Source organism: Amblyraja radiata, chromosome 21 (genome assembly GCF_010909765.2).
Source record: "Amblyraja radiata isolate CabotCenter1 chromosome 21, sAmbRad1.1.pri, whole genome shotgun sequence".
Lineage (NCBI taxonomy): Eukaryota > Metazoa > Chordata > Chondrichthyes > Rajiformes > Rajidae > Amblyraja > Amblyraja radiata.
The window spans coordinates 12572390-12592784 of NC_045976.1; positions in this window are offsets into that span (position 1 = coordinate 12572390).

The window sequence follows — 20395 nt, forward strand, 5'->3', positions numbered from 1 at the left end:
TTTAGTTTAGTTTGGAGCTACAGTGCGGAAACAGACCATTCGGCCCACTGGATCCTCGGCGACCAGCAATCACCCGTTCACACACTTTCTATGCTACGTGTTGGGGGGCAATATACAGAAACCAATTACCCTACAAACCCGCAAGTCTTTGGAGAGCGGTAGAAAACCCATGCAGCTCTACCTCTGCACCACTGTGCTTAAACATGCACCCTTCAGAGAATAGCTTGCAAACACCGAATCTCCTGATGGCAATATCTTCACTCCTGGATCTCTGTTTGAAGCAAGATTGGAGGAGACTACAGTGAACGGTCGAACCCGCCCGATCCAACACATGTACTGACAGTTCCACCATCGAAGGGATCTACAGGAGACGCTGGTCTGGACCACAGGATAGGTGTATTTACCTGATCTATTGCCAGACTGGGGGACTTGGGGACTAGAAACATAGAAACATAGAAATTAGGTGCAGGAGTAGGCCATTCGGCCCTTCGAGCCTGCACCGCCATTCAATATGATCATGGCTGATCATCCAACTCATAGGATGACTAAAGGACATGCGTTTAAGATGAGGGGGGAAAGATTTAATAGGAACCTGAGGCGTAACCTTTTCACGCAAAAGGTGGTTGGTGTATGGAATCAGCTGCCAGAGGAGGTAATTGATCCAGATGTGATATCACAATGTTTAAGAAACATTTAGACAGGTGCATGGATTGAACAGGTTTCGTGGGATATGGACCAAATGTGGGCAGGTGGGAATAGTTTAGATGGGACATGTTGGCTGGTGTGGGTAAGTTGGGCTGAAGGGACTGTTTCCACACTGTATGACTCGATGAGCATATTATTCATTTGTAATGAGTAATTATAGATCCTCTTGAGGTGTCCCCAGTCTCGGGAAAATCATTGTCCCAGCCAGTAGAGTTGTTATGAAGAGTGATGACAATGAACTCCAGGCTGTCATGTCAATATATTAGCCTTTGTTCAATGTAATAATTGCTACGCTGTCTCCGCAGTTGTCAAGCTAATGCAACAGAAGTGCAGCTCCAGAGAAAAGAGGCGCTCAACCATGTAACACTTAAAGAAAGCAATTGTTGGACTATAGTCTGGAAATATGTTAGTCTTCAAATTGAATTCTACACAGAATCACCATCATACAGCAAGGAAACAGGCCCCCTGTGCCCAACCCCAAAACTCACGTCAACAGTGCCTTTGGTGGATCAGAGTTAGTGTTCAAGAACCTAATGGTTGTTGGGAAGAAGCTGTTCTTGAACAGGGAGTTCACAGTTTTCAGGCTCCTGTACCTTCTTCCCGATGGCAGGATTGAAATGAGAGCATGGCCAGGGTGTTGTGGGCCTCTGATGATACTGGGGGCGTTTTCGCTATAGCGCCTCCTGTAGATCCCTTCGATGGTGGGGAGGTCCGTACTCGTGATCGGACCGGGCAGTTTTAGGTTTATTAGTGTCATGTATACTGAAGACCAGTGAAAAGCTTGATCTACTACCCTCTATACCACTCACCCTGTCACCTGGTTTAGTTTAGTTTATTATAGTCACGTGTACTGAAATGCAGTCAGCAAAAAGGCTAGACATGATTACAGTGTATGGACAAAGGATAAAGGGAATAACATTTTGTGAAAGATAAGGTCCAGTAGAGTCTGATTAAAAGCCTCCTTCGCTCCTGGGCATTCGAGTTGCCGAACCAGGCCGTGGTGCAACTGGTCAGTATGCTCTCTATCATGCACCTGTATAGGTTCGACAGAGTTCTTGTCCACAGGTTGTATCCTCTTCCTCTTTCTATATGTTTCACCTATGTAACTGCTCACCCACCACTGCCCATTCCATCATTACTCCCAGTCTACACATTGCTTCTGAACATATGCCGATAAATATGTAAATATGAAATGTGCCTCTGGCCACATGAATCGATCTCTCAGTCTGTTATTATTTAAACCTCAGGGCATCAGTGCGTGCAGATTCCACATTTGTCTAACATTTTTAATTCCACACAATAATAAGCTGGCAATTTGGTCTGCATGGCTTTTCCTGTGCAGTATGATTCTATGACTCTCTAATTAGGGCGGCACAGTGGCGCATCTGGTGTAGCTGCTGCCTCACATTGCCAGAAACCCGGGTCCGATCCTGATCTCAGGTGGTGTCTATGTGGAGTTTGCACGTTCGCCCTGTGACCCCGTGGGTTTCCTCCGTGTGCTCCGGTTTCCTCCCACATCCCAAAGACGCGCGGGTTTGCAGGTTAATTGGCCCCCTGTAAATCGCCCCTAGTGTGTAGGGAGTGAGAATACATAGAACTAGCGTGAATGGGTGATCGATGGTCAGCGGGGACTTGGTGGGCTGAAGGGCCTGTTTCCATGCTGTATTTCTAAACTGAACTAAACATGCATTGCATGTTCAAAATGGTGGCTGATGTCGACATCATGTTCTAGCACAAGCATCTTTATGTATACATACTCCTCTGCCCACACCTCAATGAGGTCCGGGCCCACCATGATGTAGAGCTCTTCTTCCATTGTCTCCCTCTCTGGGCCTTTATCTCTGGTAAGGACGGCCCTTCTCCCATCTCCAACATTCCTCCTTCTGATGGTCACCCCAGCTAGCCGCCTACCCTCTCAGGACTTTATTATTTCTAACTGCCGGTGTAACAGCATCTACCTTGACTTCTCTACTTCCGTCACCCATTCCAATCTCACCCCCTCTGATTACACGGGTCTCTGCTCACTCAGCAACAATCCCAATATTGTTATTAAACCCACCGATAAGGGAGGTGCCGTTGTAGTCTGGCTATCAGGCCTTGACTGTGCTGAGGCCAGGCACCAGGTCTCAGGAACCTCCTCATACCTACCCCTTGTTCATTATCCCACAAATACCAGGCCATCATCTCCCAGACCGTTAGGTCTGAAGAAGGACCCTGGCCCGAAACGCTGCCTATCCATGATCTCCAGCCATCTACCTATCAAAAGCTCTCCTTGCCTCTATTCGCCTATAACCTACCACGTCCAGGAGCGGAAAAGACTGCAAAAAGTTGTGACCACTGCCCAGTCCATCACTGGCTTTGACCTCTCCACCATCGAAGGGATCTATCGAAGTCGCTGTCTCAAAAAGGCAGCCAACATCATCAAAGACCCACACCATCCTGGCCACACACTCATTTCACTGATGCCATCGGGAAGAAGGTACAGGAGCCTGAAAAATGTAACATCCAGGTTCAGGAACAGCTTCATCCCTACCACCATCAGGCTATTAAACACGACAACAAATAAGCTCTGAACTGCAACAGACTATTATTATTGCACCATATTTGTTTTTTTAATGAGTATGTGTGAATGTGTATACATGCACACTGAACTTTTTTTCTTCTCCTGTTATATACTATGTTTACGTATTCTGTTGTGCTGCAGCAAGTAATTTCATTGTCCTATCTGGGACATATGACAATAAAACACTCTTGATTTGACCCTCCTCTCTTCCAGATATCTTCCTCACCACCACAATAAGTCTGAAGCAAGGGTTTGACCCGAAACGTCACCTATCCATGTTCTCCAGAGATGCTGCCTGACTCGCTGAGTCACTCCAACACATTGTTTTGGTACACCAGCATTTGCAGTTCCTTGTCTCTATATCTTTATGGATGGGATTGAGTTTAGAAGGATGAGGGGGATCTCATTGAAAATTACCAAATATTGAAAGGCCTGGATAGAGTGGATGTGGAGATGTATCCACTAGTGGGAGAGTCCTGGACCAGAGGGGTATAGCCTTAGAATAAAATAATGTACATTAAGAAAGGAGATAAGGAGAAATTATTTTTAAAGAGGGGGTGGTGAATCTGTGGAGTTCATTGACACAGAAGGCTGTGGAGATCAAGTCATTGGATATTTTTAAGGGAGAGATTGATAGATTCTTGATTAGTACAGGTGTCAGGGATTATGGGGAGAAGGCAGGAGAATGAGGTTGAGAGGGAAAGATAGATCAGCCATGATTGAATGGTGGAGTAGGCATGCTGGGTTGAATGGCCTAATCCTGCTCTTATAACTTATGAACATATGGAGTTAAGCATAAGCATTAAGCATAAATCTTTACCATTGCAGCTGATAAATCACCACCAATGCCAATCAGTAGTTAGTTCTCCATTTTCTTCTCCATGTTTCAATGCAGAGACAGATGGCCAGAAATTGGATGAAACCTGTTGGTAGACTGATAAAAAATGGTTACAACCCAGTGGTATGAACATTGAATTCGCCAAAATCGGGTAACTCAACTACTAACTACCCACCGTGCTTTGTGTAGAAAAGGTTACCCCTCAGATTCCCATTAAATCTTTCCCCCTTCACCTTAAGCCTATGTCCTTAGATTCCTGATTCCCATACTCTGGGCAAAAGACTCTGTATATTTACCCGATCTAGAGTCATGGAGTCATAGAGAGATGCAGTGTGGAAACAGGCCCTTTGGGCCAACTTGCCCACACCGGCCAACATGTCCCAGCTACACTAATCCCACCTGCCCGCATTTGGCCCTAATCCCTCCAAACCTGTCCTACCCATGTACCTGGCTGTTTAACTGTTTCTTAAATGTTGAGACCCTGCCTCAATTACCTCCTCTGGCAGCTTGTTCCATACACCCACCACACTTTGTGTGAAAAAGTTACCCCTCAGATTCCCATTAATTTTTTCCCCTTCACCTTAAACTCAGGTTCTTGATTCCCCGACTCTGGGCAAAAGTCTCTGTGTATTTACCTGATCTCTCTTCCTATCGTGATTTTGCACATCTCTGTGAGATCGCCCCTTTTTCTCCTGCGCTCCAAGTCCTAGTGTGTTTAACCTCTCCGTACAGCTCAGATCCTCTAGCAAATCTCCTCTGCACCCTTTCCAGCTCGACAACAGCTTTCCTACAAGGTGGTGACCAGGAAATGAACACAATACTCTACTTGCGACCTCACCAATGTCTTATACAACTGTAACATGACCTCCCAACTTCGACAATCAAATCAAGTAAGGCTCCCTGCTGAGAATAAAAAAAACATAGTGACCTCATGATGCAAACTTTCTATAAATACTTCATTACCTGTAGTGGGTGATTCGATGCTTTGCTTCAGAATGAAAAGAATTTCGATAAAAAATAATGACTCTTCTGATTCATCTTGTTTCTTTCTCCCTGTGTTATGAAATATTATATTTTGAATACCTGTCAGGCCTTTCATAGAAACCGGGTCAGTTTTATCATTTTCTTGGAAATTCTGCAGTCGTGCTTGGTGATTTCTGACATGTTTTTAATTCCTTGTGCCGATGCAGTGTGGTATTTCTGTAAACCTTTACAGATGTCTCCAGGAATCTCTCTGCTTTTATCCCAGCTAGGCATCGACATTTACTTGACATTGGACGGAATAACAATCTGAAAGATGAGGCAGGCGAGTGGGCCAGACAGTTTACGGGCATCTCAGTCCAATTGCAGCTGATAAATCTTCAGCGGCCGAGACTTTTATACAATGCTATCATCAGTCATTGTCGGACGTCCAGAGTTGGTCTGACAGGAACCTTAAGCCGTCAGATTAACTGCGATCCCTTGCTTGTCCAGACTAAACGCTGAACATAAACACACAGGGACTCCAGATGCTGGAATCTTGTGTGGAACACAAAAGTGCCGGAGTAACTCAGCCGGGCAGGCAGCATCTGCGGAGGGAATGGACAGATGACGTTTTGGGTTGGGACCCTTCAATACAATACAATTTATTGTCATTTGAGCCTCAGTGAGGCTCAAACGAAATTCTGTTTCCACAGCCATACAAACAAAGACAATTCCTAGACATACACACAATTTAATTCACACAAACATCCATCACAGTGAACCCACTGTGATGGAAGGCAAAGTCTTTTCTCTCCCCTGTTCTCCATGTCTCTCCCGATGTCCAAGCCCCAGGCTGGCGATGCTAAGTCCCACGGCCATTTTAGGCCGCGCCGGGCGATTTACGGCCCCGCTCCCGGTCTAAAAGTCACAATGTTGGAGCCCCCGGCGGGCGCTGGAATGTCCCACGGCCATGAAGCCGTGCCGGGCGATGTACGTCCCCGCTCCGGGTCGTTCCAACCTCGCGACACGGGCTGGAGAAGTCGCGTTGCGGGAGCTCCGGGAAGCGGTCTCTCTCTCCCCCCGGACCCGCGAGCTCCCGATGTCCCAGTCCACCGGACCTGCGGCTGCGTTGCTGGAGCCTCCGAGCCCCAGGAGTCAAGTCGCAGCAGCGAGTCACCACCGCTCCCCACGTTCCGAGGCCGGCCAGCCCCACGATGGTGAGTAGTCCGCAGCTCCGCAGTCTCCTGAGTCACCGGGTCGTTCAGGTTGGAGGCCGCTCCACGGTGCTAGGCTTCTTCAGGCTGATTGTAGTAGTTTAGAGATACAGCGGGGAAACAGGCCCTTCGGCCCATCGAGTCAGTGCGGACCAGCAATCCGTGCACACTACCACTATCCTACACACACTAGGGACAATTTACAATTTTACAGAACCCATTCAACCGACAAACCTGTACGTCTTTGGAGTGTGGGAGGAAACCGGAGGTCCCGGAGAAAACCCACGCAGACACAAACTTCATACAGATAGCACCTGTAGTCAGGGTTGAACCTGGGTCTCTGGCGTTATAAGGGAGAAGCTCTACTGCTGCGCCACCAGTGCTGTGCTATCGTGTGTAGCAGGAGAGGGAAATCTGGAAAAGAGAGGCTGGGTTGGGACAAAGCCTATCAAGTGATCGGCGGATGCAGGTAAGGGAAGGGGGGTAGCTGGTTGGCAGATAGGGGGTAAGTGAGAGGCTGGAGGTGAAAAGAAGAAAAAAAGGTTGTCGGATAAGGAGAGGAGAGGAGGAGTGAAATGTAAAGTCGGAGGGAGGGATAGAGGTGGAAGGGGGCAGGGAGAAGGGAAAAGGGGGGGGTGGGATAGTGGAAGAAATAGGTGGGGGGAGAGCAGAGGAGAGGGGAGGATAAGGAGGATGTTACTTAGAATTGGAGGATCCAATGTTCATACCATTGGGTTGTTTGCTACCCATCTTTCTTCCCCTTACTACCATAGAGTCCCAACCCAAAGCGTCACCTATCCTATGGGTGCTGTCTATGTGGAGTTTGCACGTTCTCCCTGTGACCGCGTGGGTTTCCTCGGGGTGCTCCGGTTTCCTCCCACATTTTATTGTGGATTAAGTGAAGAGATGGCGTTGGCGGCACGGTGGCGCAGCAGTAGAGTTGCTGCCTTACAGCGCCAGAGGCCCGGGTTCAATCCTGACTGCATTTGCTACCTGCATGGAGTTTGTACGTTCTCCCGTGACCTGCGTGGGTTTTCTCCAGGCGCTCCGCTTTCCTCCCACACTCCAAAGACGTACAGGTTTGTAGGTTAATTGACTAGGTATAAATGTAAATTGTCCACAGTGTATGTAGCATATTGCTAGTTGTGTGTAGGATATTGCTAGTGTGCGCGGATCGCTGGTCGGCGTGAACTCGTTGGGCCGAAGGTCCTGTTTCCACACTGTATTATCTCTGAACTAAACTAAACTAAACTGAAATGAGACCGGGAGCTGGGAAGATGGGCCTTGTTACAGATTCAGTTCTGCAGCGATCTGGTTCTTGGGTTTGGTGTACGTAATTCATCCGCAAATCGTCAAAGAATCTGACTCTTCCAGGGAGCTTGATTAACAGTGTGTTTTCATCAATTGTTCAATCAAAGAAACCAGGGTTTACAACGGCAACCTCAGGTGATTCATCAACCTAGTTTAGAAATGCCTCCAGTCCATCTCAAATGAATGTTAATGTCACAGCGTTAGTGAGTCTGAATCATTGCTTCTTTCTCGATATATTTTTCACTGGTCATTGACCCCCCAGGGGAAAGCCACATAGCTAAATATCACAGGCTCAGTGCCAGGCCCCGCTGTTATGGCACTGCATGCTTATCACTGCTGGTGAAGAATGATTTTGTAACTCTGTGTGTTGGGAGTGAATGGGAAAATGCAATAACATAGATCTAGTATGGAAGGGTGATCGATGGCCGGCGGGGACTTGGTGGGCCAGAGGGTCTGGCTTCATGGTGTATCTCCACGCTATACTAAATGTGAATTGGTCGTCTCAATTCACCTTTGTCATGTTGTGACTTAAGTGGACTCTCTGAAGCATATCGCTTCAAGGTTGGTGGATGTACATTTCTCCAGCGCTCCCTCGTAACTCAGTGCATTGAAGCTGTAGACTTGCTGCGTGCTTCTCTCAACCGTTTCCAAGGCTCTAACCTGACTATTGTGTCTCAATGGTCAAGAATGGGTTTAGTATTTGGAACAAACGACAATACGACAATTTATCGTTTCCTGTTTTGTGCCCCGCCGTTTTGGCTCTGCATGAAAGGAACATGTAATGAGTTTGCATTAATAAAATGCCTTATCAGCCTCTCTGAATGCAAAATTATTCTGCGCACAGTACATTATGTTTGATGCATTGCATTTGCTTTTTCAAGTAAGCACAAAAAAAAATAATCTGTATACTGCTTTGCAAACGTGTTTGGTGATTATTACTTTGTAGTGGCCAGAAATGTTAAAAATAGTGAAACATTGGGTCACCAGATTGTTATCTTCCTGACTTTAAGCGATATCAACGCTATTTATGGGACGGCCTGTTGGGTCCATCTCCAACTTAAGTGCGTTCACCTGATCACGCTGTCAGCAAACTTCTCTTCCAGGTTGCTTGCTGCATCTTTTGAGTTAACCCGCTTTCTAGTTGAGTCTGGTGGGGACACTAATCAAATGGGGGAAGGGATATCACCATAGAGGACCATGTGAGTGGCCAGGGTGTCTGTGTAAAGATAGGAACACTGCTGAATAGGACACAATGTGCTGGAGTAACTCCGTGGATCAGGTAGAATCTCTGGAGTACATGCATAGGTGATGTTCATGATCCTCCAACAGACTGATTATGGGGTGGGGTAGGGGGGGAGGGGGGGTAAGAAAGCTGGGAGAGAGAAAGGGTAGATCAAAGTGTAGGTGAGCACAGGTGAGAGGAGGGGGTTGATAGGCAGCTGGATGGATTAAAGCAGAAAGTGTGAGGCAAAAGGATTGAAGAGCCGTGAATTGTGAAGCTGAAACATCACCTATCCACGTTTTCCAGAGATGCTGCCTGACCCATTGAGTTACTCCAGCACTATGGGTCTTTTTTGTAAACCAGCATCTGCAGTTTCTTGTTTCTACACACCGAGTATGACACAATTGAAAGTATAGATACAAAGAAGGTGTGGAGTTTTTTGTATGTTCTTCGTTTTGTACATATTTTGTATTATGAATGAAGTTTTTTTGTTAATTTGTTTCCTAAAACTGACTTGGGGATGCCTTAAATAAAAGATATGCTGAAGAGACTCGGCAGGACGGGCAGCCTTGGAGACAGCAGCAGAGATATTGTTTTAGATCAATCGCCTTTCATCAGAATGTTTCAAGTGAAACATTTGAAATAAAGGAGAGAAAGGTCCTGAATGCAAGTGTTTAGATTAATAATGGCTGGGCTACATTGAGTATTACATAGAACATAGAACAGTGCAGCACAGGTACAGGCCCTTCGGCCCACCATGCCCATGCTGCACAAGGTACAAAGTTACATTATTCTCCTCTGTCTATCGGCGATCCATTCCCTGCATATCAATGTGCCTATCTAAAAGCCTCTTAAGCATCACGATTGTATCTGCCTCGACCACCATTCCCGAAGAACGGTCTCGACCCGAAACGTCACCAATCCACACTCTCCAGCACTTTGGGTCTTTTTTAGTACAGTTTTATATTAAAGTTACATAACAATATTTAAGGGCATAAGAAGCAGGAACATCACATCACGTGGCTCCCTAAATCTGCTCTCTCATTCAGTAAGATCATGGCTGGTCTGATCTTGACTTCCCTTACCTCCTTGCCACCTCTGAAGAAAGGTCTCGACCTAAACGTCACCTATTCTGTCTCTCCAGAGATGCTGCCTGTCCCGCTGAGTTACTCCAGCATTTTGTGTCTATCCCTGTATCTGTAACCTTGATATCCAGTGTCCATTGCAAGATGGGGTTAATGGAGGGTGAGTGGGTAAACATGTACTTGATGGGCCAAAGGGCATGCCTCTGAGCTGTATGACTCCATGACTCTAACTCTCCATCCGTTGCCTGTCTTTGCATGTTTAACATTATTTCAAGACTAAAAATAAATTCTGAGCAAAGCAACCCAGCTGCAAACCTCATCATCCGGACTTTGTCCCTGACTTTGTGTATCGTTGCTGCCAGTACTCCAAGCCCAGTCCAAGTTTCCTGCTGAAAGCAGATGGTGGGCGGTAGAGGATGCAACATATCATCACGAACCGGGCAGAGGTCGACGTGGAGTTGGGTGGGAACTGGGAGGACCACCATGTGGAGGACTCAGGAGAGGGCATGTTTCAAAATCATCCTCCTTGATCTTTCACTTCCATCCATTTCCCTTCACGGAAGATAGACACAAAATATTGGAGTAGCTCAGCGGACCACCCGAATCAAACCCACACGGTCACAGGGAGAAGGTACAAACTCCATACAGAGTAGCTCCATGGGCCAAACAGCATCTCTGGAGAAAAGGAATAGGTGACGTTACAGGTTGAGACCTTTCTTCAGACCCGAAACGTCATCTATTCCTTTTCTTCAGAGATGCTGGCTGACTCGCTGAGTTACTACAGTCTATCTTGTATGTAAACCAGCATCTATAGTTCCTTCCGACACATTTCCTTTCATGGGTTATTTTATTACAGGCATAGGAGCCGAGTGGGCTGGGAACTATTGGTTGGTATTGGTGACCTTAATGGACAGCTACATGGATACCAGAGGCTTAGAGGCATCAGGGCCAAATGCAGGCAGGTGGGACTAGCATAGAGGGGCAACACAGTGGCACAGTTGTAGAGTTGCTTCCTCACAACTCCGGAGGCCCATGTTCGATCCTGACAACAGGTGCTATCTGTGTACGTTCTCCCTGTGATCACACGGGTTTTCTACGGGTGCTCCGATTTCATCCCATGCTCCAAAGACACAGGTTTGAAGGTTAATTGGCTTCTGTAAATTGTAAATGGCCCTAGTGTGCAGAATAGGACTAGTGTATAGGGTGATCGCAGGTCGGCACTGATTCAGTGGGCCAAAGGGCCTGTTTCCCTGCTGTATCTCTAAAGTCTAAAATGTAACGTTGTCACAAAGTGGTGGCCATGGACGAGTTGGGCCGAAGGGCCACAAGTCACTCTATGATTCGATAAATCTACAACCATCATGTTTGGAAGTGAATTCTCCAACATCAACAGCACCAACAGCTTGCTCACAATCACACTACCCTCCCTCCCAGAGTATTTGACTGCTATGGTTCACGATTAGGTTTATTACACAGATCCATTTATTTTCATCTCTGTCAGGGATTGTTCCCAAGAACTGGAGTTATTCTGCAGCTTCCAAGTTTCCCTCTCACCCATCAGTCTGATCACCTGGCCAGTTGTCCCATTTACTATTGAATGAAAGACACAGCATGGAAACAGGCCCTTCGGCCCATCGATCACCCATTCACACTAGTTCTATGTTATCCCACTTTCTCATCCACTCCCTACACACTGGGGGGCGGGGGTGGGGGACAATTTACAGCGGGCCAATTAACCTACAAACCCACACGATTTTGGGATGTGGGAGGCAACCTGAGCACCAGGAGGAAACCCACAGGGAGAACATGCAAACTCCACACCGACAGTGCCCGAGGTCAGGATTGAGCCCGGGTCTCTGCCGCTTCATCCAACCATTGCTGGGACTTTGCGGTGTAGAGATTGGATGGGATATTTGTGTGCATGGCCACACTCACAACCCTTCACAAGTAGTTAATCTGCTGACAAGAGTAACCTCTGCTCTGATAGCGAATTAAAAATACAGAATTGTTGAAGATAAGATCCTGCAGCTCATACACAAGAAGTAGTTATTAAGTCACGGAGCTACAGCAAAAATAAAGGCCATTTGCTTGTTATTCACTTGAAGCTGGATTTTCCAGTGTTTGTTTGAACCTCATCACCAATGGGTTCCAAATATATGAGTCATTAGTATTAAAATAACATTGGTTCATGAATTCAGGGCATCCTCTCCAATCCCACATGCCAAACTTTTCCTTTTAGCTAACGCAGATCGGATCAAATATACAAAGTGAACCAAGAATACATTCTACATTCATTTACGACCAGTTTGTTGAAAAACAAATGATGTCAGTCTAAACCATGAACTCGCCAGAGGCTGTGTGAGGTTCTTGTCCATATTTCTGCTCCAAAATTATTTTTATAGCTCAGACTTTATTTTCAAACCACCATGAACCAAAACTGCCTCTAATAAATTAATTGTTTAAGAAGGAACAGCAGATGCTGGAAAATTGAAGGTAGACAAAAGTGCTGGAGAAACTCAGCGAGTGCAGCAGCATCTATGGAGCGAAGGAAATAGGCTAGATGCTGCTGCACCCGCTGGGTTTCTCCAGCACTTTTGTCTACCTTATAATAAATTAAACTGGGGTGAATTTATCTTACATGGAGTGGAAGACCATTAATTGTTGCAACCTGCTGTAAGGCTCTTTGGCAATGATCATACTGTGCTGTGGTTTACAAGGATCGATTACATTTGTATTAAGTGAAGACACAAGGAATTGCAGATGCTGGTTTGCAGAAAAACACACATTTCTGGTAGAGCCGCTGCCTCACGGGGCCAGAGACCCAGGTTCGATCCTGACCTCGGTTGCTGTCTGTGTGTGGAGTTTGCACGTTCTCCCCGTGACCCTGTGGGTTCTCTCCGGGTGCTCCGATTCCCTCCCACATCCCGAAGACGTGCAGGATTGTAGGTTAATTGACCTCTGTAAATTGCCCCCTAGGGTGTAGGGAGTGGGCGCAAAAGAGGGATAACATAGAACTAGTTTGAACGGGTGATCAAAAGGTCACCGTGGACACGGTGGGCCGAAAGGCCTGCCTTTATGCTCAACCTGCTGTGCCACTGTGCCACATCTAGCTTTTCACACTGATGAGTCTGTTTGTGGAGGGATTTAAGGATCTTGAGAATGGGTCTAAAGATCTGATTTCTCAACAGAATCAATGAGCATTAGCTGGTGGTTTCCATCATTATCCTGAGATTCCATTCTCTGGGCCAACTATAGTTTCTCGTAAATATATATATATAGTATAGTAGCCCATTGGATCTATCTAAAGATTAGATTGTAAATTTGACAAAGGCATGGAAAGTAATGGCTTTCCCATGCTCAGAGCCATGGGAACGCATTCAATGAATCAATAAACATTCATCTCCATGAGGTAATTAGTTGAAATTCAGCTAATTTCCTCATATGGATTCCCACATTATTGGTTCTCATCAGATTCCCGCCTAATGGGAACCAATAAAAGTCATATTGTATCCGCTTCTAAAAACAAACTAAACTTGACTGAATTGAGCTTCTCTCCAAAGGAAAGCCACGTGGTCACAGGAGAACGTGCAAACTCCACACGGTCTGCACCCGTGGTCAGGATTGATCCGGGGTCTCTGGTGTCTTAGAGTTACAGAGTAACACAGCATGGAAACAGGCCCTTCAGCCCAACTTGCTCACGCCGAACAACGAGCCCCATCTACACTAGTCCCGCCTGCCTGTGTTTAGCAACAATAACATACTGTGCTGTGCTGTGAGGCAGCAGCTCTACCATCTGCGCCCCTGTACAAATACTTTTCACACTGCAGTTCTGTAAATCCCTCTCCTTTCTAGTCTTTAGTTAGAGCTCGAAAATGTAGCTTTGTTAGCTCAATACTCTTCTGGCATAAATTATAATTTCCAAGTGACTCATTTAAACTCAGACAAGTCTTTTTACCGCTTATTCAGGAGAATGACCGACGGTTCACAAGCCTAAATGGCCAATTATTACTATTTTGAGAATAGGAAAGGTTACTAAAAGCCTTCAGCAGCAGTCCATCCATGCCGATACTGAAATGATAGGAAACTGGCAAGTCTTCTCCTGCCTGACATTGTGAAACCTGATCTCTTTCTCTGACCTACCACACACCACAGGCACCGCTATAAATGGGATGAAGGCTTACCCAGTACTTTATCGTGCTGGTGGGTCAGTCAGGTGTCCGTGGCTTCCTGGGGGATGAATTCACCAGTCTATCCTCCCTCTCTTTACATGAAATCAGGAGGGGAGTAGATAAGGTGAATGCACAGAGTCTTTTACCCAACATGGGGAATCAAGAACCAGAGAGCATCGGTTTATGGTGAGAGGGGAAAGGTTTAATAGGAACCAGAGGGGCAACTTTTTTCACACAGAGGATGGTCGGTATATGGAACGAGCAGAGGAGGTAGTTGAGTCAGGGACTATAACAACATTTAAAAGATATTTGGACAGGTACATGGATAGGAAAGGTTTAGAGGGATACGGGCCAAAAGCAGGCAGATGTGGCATTTTTGTCGGCATGGGCAAGTGAAGCGGAAGAGCCTGTTTTTGCGCTGTATGACTCAATGAGAAGATATAACATAAGCACAGGGCCAGAGCCCCGGGTTCAATCCTGACCTCGGGTGCTGCACATGTGTGGAGTTTGCATGTTCTCCTCAGGTGCAGGTTGGTAGGTTAATTGGTCCTCTGTAAATTGCCTCTGGTGTAGATGACTGGTAGAAGATCTGGGGGAAGGTGAGGAGGTTGTGGAGGGAATTAAAATCTACTCATAGTCATAGAGTCATGCAGTGTGGAAACAGACCCTTCGGCTCATCTTGCACATGACAACCAACATGCCCTATCTACACTAGTCCTACCGGCCCATATCTCTCTAAACCTTTCCCATCCATGTACTTGTCTAAATGTTTCTAAAACGTTATGATAGTACCTGCCTCAACCACCTCCACCAGCAGCTCATTCCATATACCTACCATCATCTGTTTAAAAAAGTTGGCCCTCATGTTCCTATCAAATCTTTTCCCCCTCACCTTAAACGTTTATCCCCTGGTTGTCGACTCCCCTATGCTGGGTAAAAGACTCTATGTTCATTCCCTATCTGTTCCTCTCATGATTTTATACTTCTCTATAAGATCACGCCATATCCTCCTACTCTACCAAAAATAAAGTCCTAGATTGCCCTATAGCTCAGGCCCTCAAGTCCTGGCAACATCCTTGTAAATCTTTTTTGCATCCTTTCCAGCTTAACATCTTTCCTTTAACGGGGTGACCAAAGCTGAGCACAATACGCTAACTGCGGCCTCAACAATGTCTTTAGTTTAGTTTAGTTTAGAGATATGGTGCGGAAACAGGCCCTTTCAGGTCACCGGGTCCGTGCCGACCAGCGATCCCCCCACATTAACACTATCCAACACCCACTAGGGACAATGTTTACATTTACCAAGCCAATTAACCTACATACCTGTACGTCTTTGGTGTGTTGGGGGAAACCGAAGATCTCGGAGAAAACCCACGCAGGTCAAGGAGAGAACGTACAAACTCCATACAGAAAGCACCTGTAGTTGGGATCGAACCCGGGTCTCCGGCGCTGCATTCGCAGTAAGGCAGCAATTCTACCGCCGCCCAACAACTGGAACATGACCTCCCTACTTCTATACTCAATACTCTGACTGAAGCCTTCTTGACCTCCCTATCTACTTGTGATGGTTTCAAGGAAACTATTCCGACCTACGATTGTTGTACCCTTGCACTTATGTATGGCCGTGGATACGTATAGTATCATTTTACTGAATTGTGCACAAAACCAGAAACCCCGCTTCTTCTTCTTGCGTTTGAGGCAGCAGAAGCCTGCAGCAGGGTGATGCCATCCGCTTCGACATCCGTTGGTGCCCGCCCTACAAAGGGCGCATGCTCCGGGTTGGCGCCAAGCTGCGGCGCTGCTGCTGTCTCTGCTTGTTGTCGCTCGCCTGACTGAGGTCAGTTGACAGGGTTCACCACGGGGAGGTCGACAACATAAGCTTCAGAAACCCTGCCGTATCTAAATAGATGTGACATATAGAAACATTGAACCATTTAAACCTGTGTGGATTGGAACCAAGTTCCCAGTAACTACTAACTACTGCTCACTATGACATTGCTTTCATTTCTTTAGGGTTTTCTTTGGTATTTGGTTCATTTTCTACAATGTAAATCAAGGGGAAATGCCAAACCTCTGGTGAAAGATATAAAATAGTAAGATTAAACGAGAACTTACCAGTTTGAAGTTTGATCTGTATTTTATGAGGAGTTACGATGAGGGATTACGTGAAGAACCCGCTCAGCACGCATGCGCGGCATACTTCAAAGCAGCGGTGTGGAATCACAGATAGACACAGTTATTGAAGTAAACATAGTAAAGATAAGGAGACATCAGTTTATGAATTTGACCCATATTATTGAGGGTGGGAGCGGAGGGCACGTAATCCCTCATCGTAACTCCTCATAAAATACAGATCAAACTTCAAACTGGTAAGTTCTCGTTTAATCTTACTATTTTACTTCGGAGTCACGTGGGTGATTCCGTGAAGATTTCAAAGCTCTGTGATTTCAAACCATGTAACAGTTATTACTACATCACTGCCGAAGTCCTTGAGGGAGGAAGTGTGTTATCGTAACCAACCGATGAATCTGTTTGTAGAAAAACACAATGGTATTTTTTAACAATAACAACAAAGAAATTAAATTGCTCCCCTGGGCTTAAATTGAATATTTGCAGTCTGTAAAATCTTTCCTGCAAAGAAAACAGGTTTTGCCAACGGCTTATTATAAAATTTCTGAACGGTCTTTCCCCCCACTATTCCTGCTGTAGCCAGGATGTGCCGCGCATGCGTGCTGAGCGGGTTCTTCACGGAATCACTCACGTGACTCCGAAGTAAAATCAAAATGTTTCAGGCTCAGATATACGGCTATCCAGTGCCAAGACAGAACATCGTCCTTTGTACATTTAAGCCCTGGTTGATGAATTTAGTGCCTTGCTTTAGTCAGAGGGTGGTGAATCTGTGGAATGCGTTACCACAGACGGCTGTGGAGGCCGTTAATGGATATTTCTAAGGCAGAGATTGACAGATTCTTGATTATTACGGGCGTCAGGGGTTACGGGGAGAAGGCAGGGGAGTGGGGTTGAGGAGGAAAGATAGATCAGCCATGATTGAATGGCGGAATAACTTCATGGGCCGAACACCCTAATTCTGCTCCTAGAACTTAATGAACATACTGATTTGTCCTATTATGGGACATTGATTTTGTCTGAACAGCATGGAAATAGGCTCTTCGACCCATCGAGTCCATTCCGACCATCGATCGCCCATTCGCAATAGTTCTATGTCATGCCACTGTCTCATCCACGCTCTACACACTAGGGGGCAATTTACAGAGGCCCATTAACCTACAAACCCGCACGTCTTTGGGATGTGGGAGGAAACCGGAGCACCCGGAGGAAACGCACGTGGTTACAAGGCGAACGTGCAAACTCCACACAGAGGCGGCCCACGGACCCCTAAACCTATCCTGTCCATACATCTGGCAAACATCTTTTAAAAGTGATATTATACCTGGTTCTACCCAAAAGAAGCCCATACGGTCACTGGGAGAACGTGCAAACTCGGTACGGACAGCATCCGTAGTCAGGATCCAACCTGGGTCTCTGGCACTGTGAGTCAAAGTCAAAGTCAATTTTACCCGTCACATACACCCAAAGGTGCAGTGAAATGAAGCTCTACCTACTATGCCTCTTTGTGTGATTGTTACAGATGACCGAAGCCCAACTAGTTAATTAATTTACTGCCATTACTTCAGATAATAATGGCGAGAACGTTATACTAGAGAATGTACAAAAGATTTTTGGCAAGTCTGATCTGTTCTGATGTTATTTACTTTTCAAACCCAAGCAGACAGCAACCATTTATAATGCTTATCAGATTCTGTTACCATTGTGTAGAAGAAGATTGGACGGTTAAATCATCCTCTTCTTGGCTTCAGGAAGATATTTCCCAAGGGCCTGCTGCCCAGTTCAGTTGATCTATGGAGTCTATTCGACTGTCATTTACGATTTTCGCACTTCGTATTGGTTTTGATATTTTGTTTCATAGAATGAGGAGTGGCACAGTGGCGCAGCTGTGGGCATGCTGCCTCATAGCGCCAGACACCCGGGTTCGATCCTAACCTCGGGCGCAGTCTGTATGGAGTTTGTATGTTCTCGCTGTTCTTTGAGATGTTTGAAGAAGGGTCCTGACTCAAAATATTACCTATTCCTTTTCTACAGAGATGCTGCCTGACCCGCTGAGTTACTCCAACATTTTGTGTCAACTTTTAAAGGACAGTTACCTGGATAGGACCAAATTAGAGGGGTATGGGGCCACAGCAGACAAGTGGACTAGCTTACTGTAGATGGGGGAAATCGGTCGGCATGGATGAGTTGGGCTGTAGGGCCTGTTACTGTGCTGTATAACTCTATGACTCCTGACTTGACTCTCTTGACATGATGTTCTACCCCCTATCTTGGGCTCTTACTATCTGCAATAATCTTGAATGTGCTGCCTTATCAAATGCCTTCTGGAAATCCATGTATAGTGTAAATAAGTAATCTACACAATCTGTAGTTCAAGATCATCTTTAATCGGTACCCATATTATAACGGTACAGCAGGTTGTTAGTTGTTAGTTCATCGTGACCGCTTCCAAGACTGACTAGAGTAGGAAGTATGAATCATACAGTAAGGTGGGGTTAGTGCTGCTATTCTACCCAGCAGGGTGTTCCAGGTAAGAAACAGGATTCAGGTACAGGATACTGAGTTGGATACTGAGTTGGATGAACAGCCATGATCATATTGAATGGCGGTGCAGGCTCGAACAGCCGAATGGCCTACTCCTGCACCTATTTTCTATGTTTCTAAACATGCCCCACACTTCTCCTTTAAACATTTCCCCTCTCACCTTAAAGCTATGCCCTCCAGTCTTTGGCATTTCCACCCTGGTAAAAAGGTTCTGACTGTCTACCCTATCTATGCTTCTCATAATTTTAGATACTTCTATTAGGTCTCCCCTCAACCTCCGATGCTCCAGAGAATACGTGTGTCCAATGTCTCTGTAGTTAATACCCTCAAATTCAGATATAATTCTGGTAAACCTCATTTGCATCTTTTGAAAGCCTCCACATCCTTCCTATAATGCGACGACTAGAACTGCATATAATACTCCAAATGCAAACGCAGGCAAACAAAGATAGGTGGGACATGTTAGTCGTTGTGGGCAAGTTGGGTCGAAGGGCCTGTTTCCACATTGTATGACTTCATGAATCTACCCAGCCTAACCAAAGTCCTATAAAGCTGCAATGTGACATCCTGACTCTTATCCTCAATTCCCTGACCAATGTAGGCAAGCAGACCACGTGTCTTATTTACCGCTCCTGTGTTGCCATTTTAAGGTAGTTATGGATCCCAAGATCCCTAGATTCTGGATGTGCCACAGTTACAGTTTCTCTGGTAACCTGTGCATTCCTTCAGTCCCGTCAGCTTAGGCTGGGAATGTTCATCTCCAAGCCTCCCTAGGGGTGGCAGTGCAGTTGGTGATTATCGGATGTTAGTCTTCACGGGAATTACATTTTACGGCAACATTTGTCTCTTTCATTTAGTTCCACTGGAAAGTTCAATTAAATATATCTTAGTCATGGCACTGATTATTACCTGCTTCTCTGGAAAAGGTATCTGGATCGGAAAGCAGAAGACTGTGCTCCAGCCGGCTGCACCTATGATGCCCACCATGGATCTGACGAGTGTCCCTGGGAGATAATAACACCACAAGGGCACACGAGGAACTGCGGATGCTGGTTTACCAAAAAACACACCCAAGATGTTGGAGTAACTCAGCGGGTCAGGCAGCATCGCTGGAGATCATAGACAGGTGACATTCCAGGTTGGGACCCTTCTTCCACCACATTTGTCGAGTATTAATTGACAATTAATTGTCATTCTCTTCCTCCTCACTCCCATCAGGGCAGAAGGTACAGAAACTTGAAAGCACGCACCACCTCAGACAGGAACAGTGTTTTCCCTTCTGTTATCAGGCTTCTGAACGGTCCTTCCATAAGGATAGTACTGAGCCTCCAACCTACCTCATTGCAGACATTGCACTTTTTCTCTAGAACTGTTGCGCTACGATGCGGAGAATCTATGTACTGCTCTCTGGTATTTTTCTCTATGCTCTATCTGTTGTACTTGAGTTTGGCTCGATTGTATTCTTATACAGTGTTATCTGATTTGATTAAATAGAACGCAAATAAAAGCTTTTTGTTGTATCTTGATACACATGACAATAATAATCCTAAACACTGTTATGGGGCATAAGAAAACACTAGGCGGCTAATGGAAATAATTTGAAGTTTATAGCAACAGTATGTAGTTTGTTGAAGCAATTATAGGGATGATAGCT